The sequence below is a fragment of the Rhinatrema bivittatum genome, chromosome 4, assembly GCF_901001135.1.
Source record: "Rhinatrema bivittatum chromosome 4, aRhiBiv1.1, whole genome shotgun sequence".
NCBI classification, from domain to species: Eukaryota; Metazoa; Chordata; class Amphibia; order Gymnophiona; family Rhinatrematidae; genus Rhinatrema; species Rhinatrema bivittatum.
In genome coordinates, this window is record NC_042618.1 from 285,295,568 (window position 1) to 285,310,995 (window position 15,428).

At 43.4% G+C, this 15,428-nt stretch overlaps 1 protein-coding gene and 1 long non-coding RNA gene across 2 annotated transcripts in view; one reads left to right on the plus strand and one right to left on the minus strand.

Annotated features, from left to right (window-relative positions):
• The window catches only part of RASSF8 (Ras association domain family member 8), a 436,900-nt gene that overhangs the window by 52,265 nt on the left and 369,207 nt on the right, over positions 1 to 15,428 (plus strand).
• LOC115090717 lies at positions 1,108 to 13,479 on the minus strand. Its single transcript, XR_003856485.1, has 3 exons — positions 13,422 to 13,479; positions 1,265 to 1,319; positions 1,108 to 1,175 (listed from the first exon to the last, which is right to left on the minus strand). It is a non-coding gene; the product is annotated as an uncharacterized LOC115090717 (long non-coding RNA).

Below are 15,428 nucleotides of genomic sequence, written 5' to 3' on the forward strand. Positions count from 1 at the left end.
CACCTTGCACTTGTCCACATTAAATTTCATCTGCCATTTGGATGCCCAATCTTCCAGTCTTGCTTTTTTATGCTTTTTTGCAATTCTGTTCATAAACTGAAGAGTTTTAAATCAATGAAGAAACATTTGCAGCATTTTTTTGACCAATGAAAGGTATCACAAGCTACATAGAGGTTCATATTCTCCTGATGTTCAGTAAAACTTATTGGGATAGGTTTTCTGCTGAATATCCTAGTAAAGTTATCGAGATAAGTTATTCGGATAACTTTAAGCCTGCTATTTGTGTGGAATTGGCTTGTCCACTCACATTTAGCCAGATATCGTTCAGTATGATGCTATCCAACTGAATGTTAGCCTGCCCTATAGCCCTACCCCCTTTTTGTGTAGATAGCTTGGTTTGCAACAAAGGGGATATATTTTTAAAGGGTCGTATTTATGTAGCCAAAAGCTTATTTTAGCCACATAAATCCTTTGAATATGGACCTTATAGATTCCAGACTTTTCCAGGACCTATATAGCTTCATTACTTAAATCAATGAAGGATTCGTGTTGATTCATATTTGCTAGTATACATTTAAAATATGGGATTGCCCTGTGTCTTCATGATTATGACCTAGAACTGATGCCATCACTAGTCCTTCTTCTGTGTAAATATCACATTACTGACTGACAAGCAGATCTTAGTGGATCCCATCTTTAGTGGAGTATATTGCTAATGGTAACTGTTGGAAGCGACTGGGATTGCTGGTAAGGTATTACAGTAGTTTCAATCATATTTACTGGCTGCTCCTTAGTGATGGTATTGGATGAATATAATTAAAAACCTGGCTAATGGGTAATATTTTTTAGTGTTGATTTACCACTCATATTTGAGGTGGTAGCAACTGTGGTATTTCTATGTAATTGTCTGTATTATGGTTGAAATGTTTGATTCATGTTGCAAAACAAAAGTAGAGGAGACGAGTGGTACACTCTAAAAAGTCCAAATATAGGTATGGTGTAGCACTAAGCACATCAAGATTCACAAAATAAAAATAAAGATTCAGTCAGTTAAAAGAGATTGCCAAGCAATTCCATTTTTTATTGTAGATAGAATCAAGAAGAGCTGATTTTGGTTCCCCAACATGGACAGTATTTTGCCACTCTGGCTGCGTCAGGAGGGACAGAAGCCCAAACTATAAACAAAGAAAGGGGGTGAGAAAACAGGAATCCAATAAAAACAAAGGGCTACAAAGTGTAATCATATTGATGTATACAGGCATACCTGATCAATGAAAATGTGAAAGAAACCAGTCTATCCAAAATAGTGTTTCCAAACACTGAAACAGGGAAGTGAGAAATGAGACAATAGCAATAAACAAAAACAGCAAAAGGCAAGAAGGCAAAAAACAGCAAAGGCACAAGAACAGAATATACCACAATGAAATATCGTAGAATCAAACCCCTGAAAAATATTTTAATAGCAGTTGTATAGGAGACCCCATCAAGACAACATCAAGGAATCTGGAAGCGGGGAGACTTAGAAAACACCAAAGAAAACAAAGGAGAAGTGTAGCTGAATAAAGCACAGCGGCAAATCACAGAGCAGTGGGAATGCTATATATTGGCTGACTGGGTCATGGGAGAGCAGCCGCAGGATCAGCTTGACGCAAAATAAATTATGAAGGAGTGGACATAGCTAGCCAGGATACTACATAAAAAAATCACATGATATAAACTAGCCATAGGAAGGCTGTAAAAACAGAAAATGAAGGCTGCAAAGGCTGGGAAATGTAAAGAAACCACCGGAGAGATCACAAAAGAAATTCACCAATAAGAAGGATATAAAGCTGGCCATTTACATGGAACATTTACATGGAACATGTGATAACTTTTTCACACTTTGTGATGTGCCAGATTTGTATTTCCTACAGTAGTTTTAAGGTCCTGGAGAGCCAGCCATCAGTGTGGGGGGAGAGAGAGAGAGACCTAGATCTCTATGGGAGGCCGATGTAGTAACACGAGGCGAGGTGTAGGTATTAGTGTAGGGGTTAGGGGCCACTCTGACATTCACAGTGAGACGTACGAACAGAACAGTGCTCTCTTGTGAAGATTTTATGACCTTCGGAGTGAGGAAACTCACCCAAAGATGAGATTTGTGCAATGTTCTCTCAAATTAGCTTGATGGACTTTCTACCTGGGTAACATCAAGCCGAGAGACCATTACACAAATCTCATCTTTCGGTGAGTTTCCTCACTCCGAAGGTCATCAAATCTTCACAAGAGAGCACTGTTCTGTTCGTACGTCTCACTTTGAATGTCAGAGTGGCCCCTAACCCCTACACTAATACCTAAACCTCACCTCGAGTTACTAGGTGGGCCTCCCCTAGAGATATAAATATCTATCTAGTATGAGGGCATTACAGCTAGGCTTGCGCTCTCTGTCTCTCTCTCTCTCTCCCTCTCCCTCCCCCCCCCCCCCCCACCCCAATGGTCCTGATAGCTAGCTCTCCAGGAGCTTAAAAACAGCATTTACAAAAACATTGCAGCGCAATAAAGCCCACAAGCTCCTCCCTGTTTTCCAGTTTGCATCTCACCATGCGTTATGGTGTTTTTGCATGCATTAAAGGGGCTTAACGCATGCGAAAACGCCTTATAGCAATTTAATAAATGACCCTGTAAATGGCTTAAATGGCATATTGAGCCTCTTATACAGTTAAATTATAGCCGGATATAAAAGGGACTTTTGAACGGGTTCCTGGGAGGGGTCCCATTATCAGGATAACAACCAAATAGGTATATCTGACTAAGTTAGCTGGAAGCAGGTCTAAAGTTATACAGCCTCGTGGGGCCATATAACATTATACTTAACCGGATAGATTAAAAAAAAGAATCTATTTGGGTAAGTTAGATTCCCTTTAAAAAAAAAACCACATTGCGGCCTGTCTCCCATCACCCTCCCACCCGAGTTGGAAAGGCCCTATGGGGTCAAATGTGCCACCCCCAAAAACGGGCCATTTTTTGTTTAAAAAAAAAAATAAATTTTTGTGTGCCGGGAGAACCTCTCTCCCACCTCCACCCCTTGCTTCAACTTCTCCCTTAGATGTAAAAATTGCCATATCAAAGGCATGATTCCTGCCCCCCTCTTTTAAAAAAGCAAAATTTAGATGTTAATAATCTAGTAAATTATAGACCTATTTCCTCACTCCCTCTCATTGCAAAGGAATTGAAGGTATTGTTCTAAAACAATTTACATATTATCTCGAACAATGAAGTTTTAAATCCTCATCAATTCGGGTTTCGACGTGGTTTGAGTACTGAATTGCTTCTTATCTCATTGATTGACTCCATCAAACGTAGTCTTGATGGAGGACAACAATTTTTCTTGGTCTCATTGGATATCTCTTCTGCGTTCGATTCTGTTCATCAGATTCTCTTATTTCGTCTTCACGAATGTGGTATAACAGGTACAGTTCTTTCTTGGTTTAATAGTTATCTTACTGGTCATCATCAATTTTTTAGTTTTAATCAACAATTGTCTTCGCCCCAATTGTTAAAAGCTGGGGTGCCACAAGGGTCTGCTTTGTCGGCAATGTTATTCAATTTATATCTTGCCCCCATTACCAAACTTTTGGCTATTATTACTGATGGATTTAAAATTTACGCTGATGACATACAGTTTTACATTAAGGTTCAGAATCCTTGGCAGAAAACAGTTGATACTCTTCATCTGGGCATTGATACCCATTAAGCGTTGGTTAAAACAAAATAAATTGTCACTAAATACCAATAAGACTAAAATTCTTTTGATTCATCGTCCCCATTCTACACCTCTTTATGATGCCATTTGCATTGATAATATCTCATTTCCCCTTGATAAACCTATAATGAGTTTAGGCGTCTTACTTGATGTGACATTTTTATTTAAATCACAGATCAGATCTTTAATTAAAACCAGATTTTTCAAACTCCGGCTCATTGCAGGATTTCGGCATTTACTGTTTGATCATGATCTTCTTACAGTTATACGTGCGATTATTTTTCCCCATATAGATTATTGTAATAGTCTTTACATAGGACTACCTAAGGTTACACTACAGCCTATTCAATTATTGCTTAATTCTGCCGCATGGCTCATTTCTCATACAAAACGGTCTGAGCATATTTCACCAATTTTATGTAAACTTAACTGGTTACCAGTTACTGAGCGAATTGATTTCAAAATTGCTATGATTGTTTTCAAACTTCTTGATTCAGATTCTTCATATTGGTCAAATGCATTGTTGCGTATTTATAAACCTATAAGAGGATTACGATCCTCTCAATTGAATCTTTTGGAAATATCCTCAGTGCGTCAAGCACCCTTGTTTTTCATTAGAGACCTCATTTTCTATTGCTGCACCAGCTCTGTGGAATCTCCTTCCCTTTGAACTCTGTTCCTTAGACAATTTAAAAAATTTAAACATCTATTGAAAGAGTTCTTACTCCATCGTGCCTTTAGTGTATTCTAGAGTTAAATAAGTGAGATGATTCCCTTATCCTATGTGACAGATATAATTCATAAGGGATATAGTACTAAATATTATTCAGATTACCTTAGGTAAGGTATTCGACATTATAGTTTCTATGAAACTAAAGGTATTTTTGTTAAGTTTGTGGCTGATAATATGTATGATACTTCATATTATGTATGTTTTTATTGTATATCGCCTAGGCCTGTTTGTGTTAGGCGATTAATAAATTTGAATAAAATGAATAAAATTGAAATGAAGGCGGAGTGGCTGGGTTCATCAAAAATGCATCAGAACTGATTGAGAAACTCCTCTAAATTCCTCATAAGAGGGTCTTCTCGCTCCGAAAGCGGTAAAGCCCAAGCTAGAGTGGAGCCCACAGCAGAGAAAGAATGACCATGATTTTAGTGCTGTCTGAGGAAAAACTGGAACCTTGTAGCTCAAAGAGCTGATTTAAAAAAAACCTCTGCATGCCTTTGGGTCCTCATTGAACCTTGGCAAAGGGGCCACATGAGGGATAGGTCCAGAGACATGGATGAACAAGAGGAGCCGGAACTGGTAGATGAGCCTATAGAGCTTCCATCCGGTCAGCCACTTCTTCTAAAAGGCTTGCAGTTTGTTGAAATTGCTCCTGTTATTGGAATCTGATGGCCTCAGCAGTCAGTCACAGTCTGAGGCATGATTGACTCAACCTAGCAAGCGAACCCGCCTGGCCCACGCTATCAATAGGCGGACATGCTGGGACTGGGTCTAGTCTTAACCCTTACCAACTCCTTTCCCTGCAAATTGAACCCTTGGGATCGGGGACGTCGGGTCTCAGGCAAGTTCCTAAGGAGCCAGGAGAGAGCAAGAAGAGTTTGAGGATAGGCCAATGGTCAGGGCTGACAGTGTGTGATAGTCGTATTCCAGGCAGTGGTCAGGGCAGGTGGCGTTCAGTAGGAGTCAGATACTAGGCAGAAGTCAAGGCAGAAGGAATTAATGTGGAGTCAAGATACCATGCTGAAGTCAAGCACAGGAGATCAATGGGAGGAGGCAGAAGAGAACACGTCTAGGAGATTCAGACACGGAAGGAAAAAGAGACAGACAGAGACAAGGACTGGAGTCACGGGCAGGATCAAGAACACCGGAGACACATGCAAGAACAGGAATGAGGCACAAACAGGGATGGGACAACGGACATAGCAACACACACTGCCGAGCAGGGAGACCTGTTGCTGAGGCTTTGGCTTGTCACAAGGGACTTTCTTATATACTCTTTCAGGAACTAATGTCCTCTGATATTAGGAAGTCTTGGCAGGAGTTCAGAGCTAGAGGAACTTCAACCATGTTCTTTGGATGCAGCATGATGCTGGAGGCTATGTTGGAGACGCTTCCTATTAGAAGTGAGGGATGTTACACTCGCCAAGAGATTAGCACTTTCCCAGACATGACAATGCATGAACCTGGCCCAGGAATTATCCATGTGCTTGTTCCTCAATTGGGATTTAAATTACCTTCATGCCCTTGTAAGGTACTCTTAGTCACTCCCCCCAAATGTATTTGAAATTACATGGTGGTCATAGTGGCCACCCCTATCCACAAGTCCTTCGCAGTCTCTTAATATAAAATCCTAACCACTTTTAGAGCCCCACCGCTTTGCCCTCTAGAATCAAACAGAATTTCAGTTTGGGGTTGACTCATCCCTCATGCCCTATCCCCAAAGCTTACCCTAGTGAAGGGGTGATCTTGTGGGAGCAGAAGCTCCTGAGGTCATTGTTGCCAGTGATGGGAAAAGAGAGAATGGGGATTGCTTTCCCAAGATCACACCTTCACTGGGATAAGCTTTTATGGAGATGGGGTCAATCCCAAATTGGGATTTTTCTTGATTTTTGAGGGCAAAGGGATGGGGCTGCTAAAAGAGGTTAGGATTTTACATTTAGGGCCCATGAGGGACAAAGGGTAGAGAGTGGAGGTAATTTTGCTTACACTTGGGTGGTCAGAAGAGTACCTCACATGGGCCACAAGGGCTCTTTAATTTCCCATGGTAATTCATGTGAACTGATGCTTTCCAGACCCACCAGGAAAAATGACCACACATTATTGAGATGTAGTTTTTTATTTGGCAAAAAGCATGGCAACATAGTAAAGACCACAGAAAAAGACCAAATTGGCTCATCTAATCTGACCAGTTTCAATTTTTCCATTTCGTGTAGATGAGCACACAAATTCCCATATATAATCCAACACCTTACCTGAACTTGACCTCTTTTGCAAAATATTTTCACAATAGTGGTTTTTATAAAACATTGAGTGCAAAAAATGCCCATACTTTTGTGTTTTTCCATGTTTTTGAGTGTTCTGCAAAATTTTTCAAGCAAAAGCCCATTTTGAAAAAAATGTTTTCAATTTAGTACATCTGCCTCTACCTACATGAGTCATTTCCTACTCCTGCTCCCTTGAATCAATTCTGCACCATTCTTTATAACAAAATGTATAAAGAACTATTACAAGCTTCATGTTAACTGTAGCTCCCCTCAGATCCCAGTATTTATGCACATCTCAGTAACTAACCTAAAACATTGTTTACTACACTACTACTGTTATGAAATAGAAGAGACTGCCCCTGCTTCATGGAGCTTACAGTCTGTCAACTCAGATAGACAAGACAAACAAGAATCTTTGGGTTCAAATCAATAAGTCCCACGTTTGCAGGGAACCAGGTTTCAAGACCCCAATAGCAAACTCAAAGGAGAATTTTAAGGTTAGGTTTAAAAGAAAACACAGACCACTTTAAAGCTGCAAGAAATCAGGCTTTTGCCCTTCTAAGAAAGTCTATTTAAAAAGGCAGTAGGGTGGGTGGCTGTGGGGCAGGGAGCATGGGATAATCTTTACTTCAAAGTCATCTAAAGTTCTGTGCACATTTAAATAGCTACACAGGGCTACCAAAGCACCACTAATGAAAAGATGATGCCACAGAAATACACAAAAGATTGTGTCTGGATTAAAACAAGGCCATAAGTGGAGAGAACAAGGGTTCAAGACACACAAGCAGTTTAAAAAGGCAGGCCCATAGGCAGGATATAATCTACAATTTATCTAATTGAGGAAAGTTGCAAGAAATCAGGCCTCCACCTCTGTGAGCTCTAAGAAAAGGAGGAAATGGGGTGGGTGGGACCATAACACGACTGTGCACTTCTAAAGCAAAGTTAACTACTATGCAAATTTAAATTATCTCCTTTCTATACCCAAATCACCTAACAATAGAAACTTAGGGAAGGTAGGGAATCTAACAATGTCAAGAATGTTTCTCAGAAAAATACCAAAGATATTTTGTGACAACTATCATATGCTGCTTCTTTAAACATTTGTACTTAATAGAGGGACTATGCAAATAAGCATTTTTTCTCATATTCACAAAATATGAAAAACTCATTCATCAAGTCCCTAGCTATCTACTTACTGGTCAGACTATGGTGAAAAACAAACTGAAAAAGCATCCCTTTTGTTATTAGGCTGATTTAAGTAATGCAAAATTACATAATCTTTTGTAATGAAAAATTGTATGTATGGCCAGGGGATAATTTATGGCAAAATATTTACAAAATAATCAATGCTACACAATAAATACTTTTTTGTAGCAGTGAATCAAAATTTTGGAGCAAATTTTAAAAGCAAAAAGATCAAGTTCTTTTCTAACCTATTTGGCATTTTCTTTATTCTCTGTTCCTTCTCCTCTTTATCGCTCTGTTGCCTTTTTACGTATTCTTTCTCAACATTTTACTTTGTTTTTGTTTTGCTGTTCCTATAATCTCTTCCACTTTCTCTACTTCCATTTCCCAAACTAACACTCTTCCTTGCTTTTCCCTCTCTTGCTTCAACAATTCCTTTTTTTTCACTCTGCAAACCTCTCGCTCTTGTTTCTTTCATTATCCCACCCACCTTTCCCTCCTCCTTCTCCTTGTCATTCCCAGCCTCCCCTTCCAATGTTTGGCTACTCTCACCATCGCTTGCAGCTCCGAATCATCTTCTTGACTCCACCCATGGCTCCACCACTCTCCCTGATCCTCCTGCCAGCCATGGTCCTGCTGTTTGCACAGGTTCTGTCCCTGCTGCTCTCAATGGTTTTTGCAGCCTTGGTGAAGATGCTGGCTTTTGCTTCGTGGCCTCGCTGATCCACTGATGCTAGATCCAGCCCTGTAATGCCTACTGGTTGCTGTTTGTACTGACATTTTGTGCGGTGTGGGAGTAGGGTTGCCATCTTTTTCATAGATCAGGACTGGACACTGGCATAAATTTTAGATCCTGCCAGTGAACTTCCTAAACAGTGTATCTATGTATCTGCAGAACCACTGGGAGCTCAGCGCTGTGCTGTACACCACCTCCTCTCTCTATGCTGTCAAATCACTGCATGGGAAATGAGGCAGGGATACAGCGCAGCTCTCCTCTGATAGGCTTCGACCTGCCTTTCTCTTCCTCTAAGAGGCTGTGGAGGAAAAGGAGGATCCACCTGCAAAACCGGACCTTTAGCGTCCGGTCAATACATCTGACTGGACCCTGTATAGAATGCCTGAAAACCTGGCTGTCCGGTCCAAAACTAGACAGTTGGCAACCCTATGTGAGAGTTCCCATTCTTCTTTACGCATCGGAGAGTATTGGCAGGGAAGGATTCTTGCATCACCGTTTCTGTGTTGCCAGCCAATGAGCTTTGGTTCATTTTTTGCAATGTGATGCTGGTAATATTGTTCCCTGTGTATGTCTTCAGTATGACAGTGCACAGGTCACTCCTGATTCATTGAGATTGCCACACATACAGGCCAATGCAGTAGTCTTGGTGCTAATAAAGTATTCACTGGTGCTAATGATATGCCAATGCATCTGGAGTTAAAAAAAAAATTTGTAAAAACCGTAAAATTTACTTTTAGCACAGGTCAAATGCACATTTTAACTAGGGAAGGGGTGGAGGCATCCCTGACAGGTTATCTGGGTAAGTGGTGGGTCACTGCTACTTAGTTGGATAGGTCCTTTATCCAGCTAAGTAGCGGCAAACTGCGCCAGATAGCCATATAAGTACTGATGGTGCCAAGTAGTGCTCCTGTCTGGAAACACCCATTTTCTGTGCATAAAACTCCTTGCTGCATTGGCAGTAAGTTTTGCCCTCAGAAAATGTGTTTTCTGCATCAGCCTGATAGACTTTCTGCATTAAGGCCTGCCAGCTCATTGCTTCATCCTATTGCAAACACACAGGTCAATACAGTAAAGTACGGCCGCGGTTACCCTGTTTCTAACCCGCCTTTTACTCACAATTTGGCCGCATTAGCCCAACCCGCGATCCACTACTATCCCCTTTAACCCATTCTTACTGCCTCTTTAAATCAACAAGTAACCCTTTCCGCCCGCGGCATGTATATGAGATGTAAACGATCAGATTAGCTATTCTCCCCCATTCAGTAACGCGCGCCCCGACTATCGCCTTTTTAACCTGCAGTTTAGCCGCGCGTTTAACCTGCTAACTTACCACCTACCCTTACCCCTGCGTTAGAGGCAGGGGTAAGGGTAGGCAGCAAACTTTCCCCCAGCCCTTGCTCACCTGCCCTGGCCGGTGAGCGAAAAAGGGGCAGCCTAGTCCTCTCTACCCTCCTCCCGAAGCAACGAAAGCGAAAAAGGAGGCAAGGCGCAGGGCAAAAGTTAAAACAAAAGCGAATAAAGAGTAATAAAAGTAAACTTACAGGCGGGAGCCGGCAGGCGCGTGACCATTGAGGGAGGCGGGAGCCGGCGGGCGCGCGTTCATCGAGGGAGGCGGGAGCCGGAGGGAGCCGGCGGCAAAAGCGGCCTCCAACAGCCCCCACCGGCGGCGAATGAATGCACGCCTGTATACGCCTGTGCAATTTGGGCGCTCAAGGCGTGACGTCACGACGTTTGGCGTCACGTGTAACATCACGCCTTGAGTGCCCAAATTGCACAGGCGTATACAGGCGTGCATTCATTCGCCGCTGGCAGGGGCTGTTGGAGGCCGCTTTCGCCGCCGGCTCCCTCCGGCTCGATGAACGCGCGCCCTCCGGCTCCCGCCTCCCTCAAACGCGCTCCCGCCAGTAAGTTTACTTTTATTACTCTTTATTCACTTTTGTTTTAACTTTTGCCCTGCGCCTTGCTTCAGGAGGGAGGGAGAGAGGACCATCCACTTCCTGGTACCTGTCATTTCAAATGTCATTTGAAATGACAGGTACCAGCACACTCAGGATACTGTATAGTCGCTGTATAAAGTGCCTAAACAGTAAAATGGGTTGCGCGGGCCTAACGCTTCACGGACGCTTCTTGGACGCGGCTTGCATTTGCAAGCTATTTAAATACAGTATCAAGCGGTAGGTGAGCCGGGTGCGCCCGGCACTAATGCAGCTCTTCCTACCGCTCCTTACTGTATCGGCCCGACAGTTGGACATAAGAGCTTGATGGGCAGTTACAAAACAGTGTCACTTAAATTCTGATAGACATTCTAATTTGATGGAAGGGTAGGGAAAAATAAGCCTTAATCGTCCTTTGTTTCTTTAACTATCACATACATTTCCTGTGGTTGCAGAAGCAGCCTTATTTCTTCTTGCCTATTTGAATTTGAAAAAGCCTCATACACTTTGTTTTGGAGTATCTCTGTCCTGTTGGCTGCCTCATGTACATAGTCAATCTGAAGGATTTCCCTCTGGTCAATTAATATTGACCTTGGATAATAATTATCGCAGGGCTGTAAAATCACACCCAGACACTTCCAGCATTGCTCTATTTGTCCTTGTTGCAGGGTACATTATTGCTTTTCACCAGAGGAATGTTTAATTAACAGTTTATATTTTGTTTATATATATATATATATATATATATATATATATATATATATATATATATATATATAATATTATCTCTTATAGACATGCCCTAAGACTTTTAAGAAACATCTTAAAGCATATTTGTTCAAGTTAGCATTTGAAATTGAGTAGACCAATAAGCAGTTTCTGATTTTTTTTTTTTTTTTTTAATGCTCAGTTGCCTTTGGGGTAGATTTTCAAAAAGCGCGAATAGGCCTACTTTTGCTTGCGCATCAGACTCAAGCAAAAGTACGCCTGATTTTAGTAGATACGCGCGGAGCCGCGCGTATCCACTAAAATCCCTGGATCGGTGCGCGCAAGGCTATTGATTTTGTATAGCCGGCGCGCGCCGAGCCGCGCTGCCTACCCCGTTCCCTCCGAGGCCGCTCCGAAATCGGAGCGGCCTCGGAGGGAACTTTCCTTTGGCCTCCCCTCACCTTCCCCTCCCTTCCCCTACCTAACCCACCCGCCCGGCCCTGTCTAAACCCCCCCCTTACCTTTGTCGGGGGATTTACGCCTCCCGGAGGGAGACGTAAATCCCCGTGCGCCAGCGGGCCTCCTGCGCGCCGGGCCGCGACCTGGGGGCGGGTACGGAGGGCGCGGCCACGCCCCGGACCGCCCCGGGCTGTAGCCACGCCCCCGTACCCGCCCCCAAAACGCTGCCGACACGCCCCCGAAACGCCGCAACGACCGGGCCCGCCCCCCGACACGCCCCCGACACGCCCCCCTCCGAAAACCCCGGGACTTACGCGAGTCCCGGGGCTCTGCGCGCGCCGGTAGGCCTATGTAAAATAGGCTTCCCGGCGCGCAGGGCCCTGCCCGCGTAAATCCGCCCGGTTTTGGGCGGATTTACGCGAGCAGGGCTCTGAAAATCCGCCCCTTTGTGTATGTGATGCCGTACTGCTTTTTGTTTAGTTTTGTACATGTTTTTATAATGGATGTGTGCTTGGATTATGTACATTATTATCTGCTGCAAATATAGGATGCTTCATGCTACTTATTTTTAAATAAAAATAAATAAAATACTGTAGTTGTAAGCTCACAAAGGGGTAGATTTTCAGACGAGCGCGAACAGCCTACTTTTGTTTGCGCTCCAGGCGCAAACAAAAGTACGCTGGATTTTAGTAGATACGCGCGTAGTCGCGCGTATTGGCTAAAATCCTGGATCGGCGTGCGCAAGGCTATCGATTTCGTATAGCCTGCGCGCGCCGAGCCGCGCAGCCTACCCCCGTTCCCTCCTAGGCCGCTCCGAAATCGGAGCGGCCTAGAAGGGAACTTTCCTTTGCCCTCCCCTCCCTTCCCCTACCTAACCCACCCGCCCGGCCCTGTCTAAACCCCCATCCTACCTTTGTCGGGGGATTTACGCCTCCCGGAGGGAGGCGTAAATCCCCGCGCACCAGCGGGCCTCCTGTGCGCCGGGCCGCGACCTGGGGGCGGGTACGGAGGGTGCGGCCACGCCCCCGGGCCGTAGCCACGCCCCCGTACCCCGCCCCAAAAACGCTGCCGACACGCCCCCGCAACGCCGCGCGCTCCGGCCCCGCCCCCCGCCCCGCCTCCCGACACGCCCACTCCGAAAACCCCGGGACTTACGCGAGTCCCGGGGTTCTGCGCGCGCCGGTGAGCCTATGTAAAATAGGCTCACCGGCGCGCAGGGCCCTGCTCGCGTAAATCCGCCCGGTTTTGGGCGGATTTACGCGAGCAGGGCTCTGAAAATCCGCCCCAAAAAGTTGTTTTGTTGTTTTTTATAAACTGCATATTTCCATTTCGTAGTGCTGAATTCAGCAGATGGCATTTTCAATTGAGCAAAATCCCAGATTAGTCTTATCTGCTAATGGAAAAGCACTGATTATAGACTGTCAAAGCTGCAATAATAGTCCCTCCTTTGTGATGAGCCAGCCTCAGATTCCTTTTATGTTGTTTGGGGATCATACATAGCTTTCAGCTGGCACATTGTACATGTTAAGTAACTTCATAAGGAGTTTTTTTAATGTTTGAATGAGTACCACATGCAGTAAATATCCAAACACAACTTGCATTATAATACAACTTTTTTTAATAGGTTACATTTTATTGAACCAACCTGAGCATTGCTATAACTCACCTTTTGAGATTCTTCTTCAGATAGGCTATCTTGACAGCTAATCTACAGTGCTATTGTTTCCTGTTGGACCAATAAAATGCATTTCAACCAGTTAGAACCAGTATGGCTATTATCATTCTGCACTTCAATCATAGTAGAACAAACTGTAAGCATTTAATTATGAAGCATTAACTTTCTGCATATATTTGTGTTATTGTGACATCTTTGTTCAGTAGCACTTAAGTTCAGTGGCATTCCTGTTTTGCGTAACAATATTTTAAGAAAACATCTATTTGTAACATTTGTAACAATATTTTAAGAAAACATCCATTTGTTGTTCTAGTGACTATGAGGAACAGTTTCCCCTTTTCCCATATTAAATGAAGCAAGGGAGATATAACAGTTTCCCTCTGGTGTTCTGCTCCAATTATATCCTTGTCCTTTTAATTAGTGCTTCAGTTTTAAGTTTTGGAAGTCAAAAAGTTCTCATGGTTTTGAAAGTCAAAGTAATATTAATAAAATCTCAAAATCTGAAAAATAAAATTCAGTCACATACTTATACCTTCTTATTTTTGGTGCTTTTAAATTTTTATAAAGTTAAGAGGTAGATCTTTAAAAAGTACGCTGGATTTTATAAGATACGCGCATCTTATAAAATCCGGGGTCGGTGCGCGCAAGGCTGCGCAAAAGCGGCAGCCTGCACGCGCCGAGCCGCGCAGCCTGCCTCCGTTCCCTCCGAGGCCGCTCCGAAATCGGAGCGGCCTCGGAGGGAACTTTCCTTCCGCGTCCCCCCACCTTCCCTCCCTTCCCCTACCTAACCCACCCCCCAGCCCTACCTAAATCCCCCCCCTACCTTTGGGCAAGTTATGCCTGCTTGAAGCAGGCGTAACTTGCGCATGCCGCCTCGCATCCCCCGGCACAGGCCGCAGTGCCGGGACTCGGGACCGCCCCTCCCAGCCCACCCCTGGACATGCCCCCTCCCGCCTCTTTTACGAAGCCCCGGGACTTACGCGCGTCCCGGGGCTTTGTGTGCGCTGGCGGCCTATGCAAAATAGGCGCACCGGTGCGCGAGTGCCCTGCGTGCGTAAACCCGGGAGGATTTACACGCGCAGGGCTTTTAAAATCTAGCCCTAAATGCTTTGGGGTCTATTCAGTAAACCTTATGGTCAGGGTTGGGCAAAATGTTGTAAATTTAAACCAATTGTTCCACAAGTACGATGTTATAAATGTTGGTTCCAGCACCAATACTCTATTTTCCCTAAAATAACCCCAAATTTATTAATTATACTGCTATAAAAAGCATCAATACATTTTCAAGCACAACTTGTTTTTTGTCTGAGGAAAGTGCCAAAGCATGCCTACTGGACATTGCACTGATTCTGTTTTGAAGAGAGGAAATCCATGGTCCGCTTCCTGAGGATGTAATCTCACCAGACATTATGCTGATCAGTATACCAGTGTGCATGTTGTGAGACGCTAGGGCCTCTTAAAGTTTGAAACAAGTATTGTAAGTTGGATAAAGGGTGTCACTTTAGAAATGTTATAATTCAAAACACCTTTATTTATTACTCTGTTATCTTGCAAACAAAATGAGATGAGGCCTTCTAGTTACTTCATATAAACTAACAGATAACATAGACAAAGATATACAGACAGATTTTGAAGCTTCAGAATACATATAGTCACAGACACAAGTTATACACTGGATTTTTCATAGATCTAGCATAAAATATTTATCTGCAGCTAAATATTTCAAGAAGTGCATTTTAAATGAACATTTTAAAACATTTTCACATGAAATGAAAAACTGTTATCTCATATCTGTTGGAATGCACAGCTATACACACCGTGCTGGAACTCTGAAAAACAGAACTTGGTGTACAAATCAGATTAATTCATTTGGTTAGATAACACCACTAGTACAGGCAAACATGCTTTTAAAGTGTAAATGAAAGGTGGAGCATACAACAATCACTGTTGGACAACGCCCAACTCATTCACTCACACAATTTCCTAAGCAACTGCAAA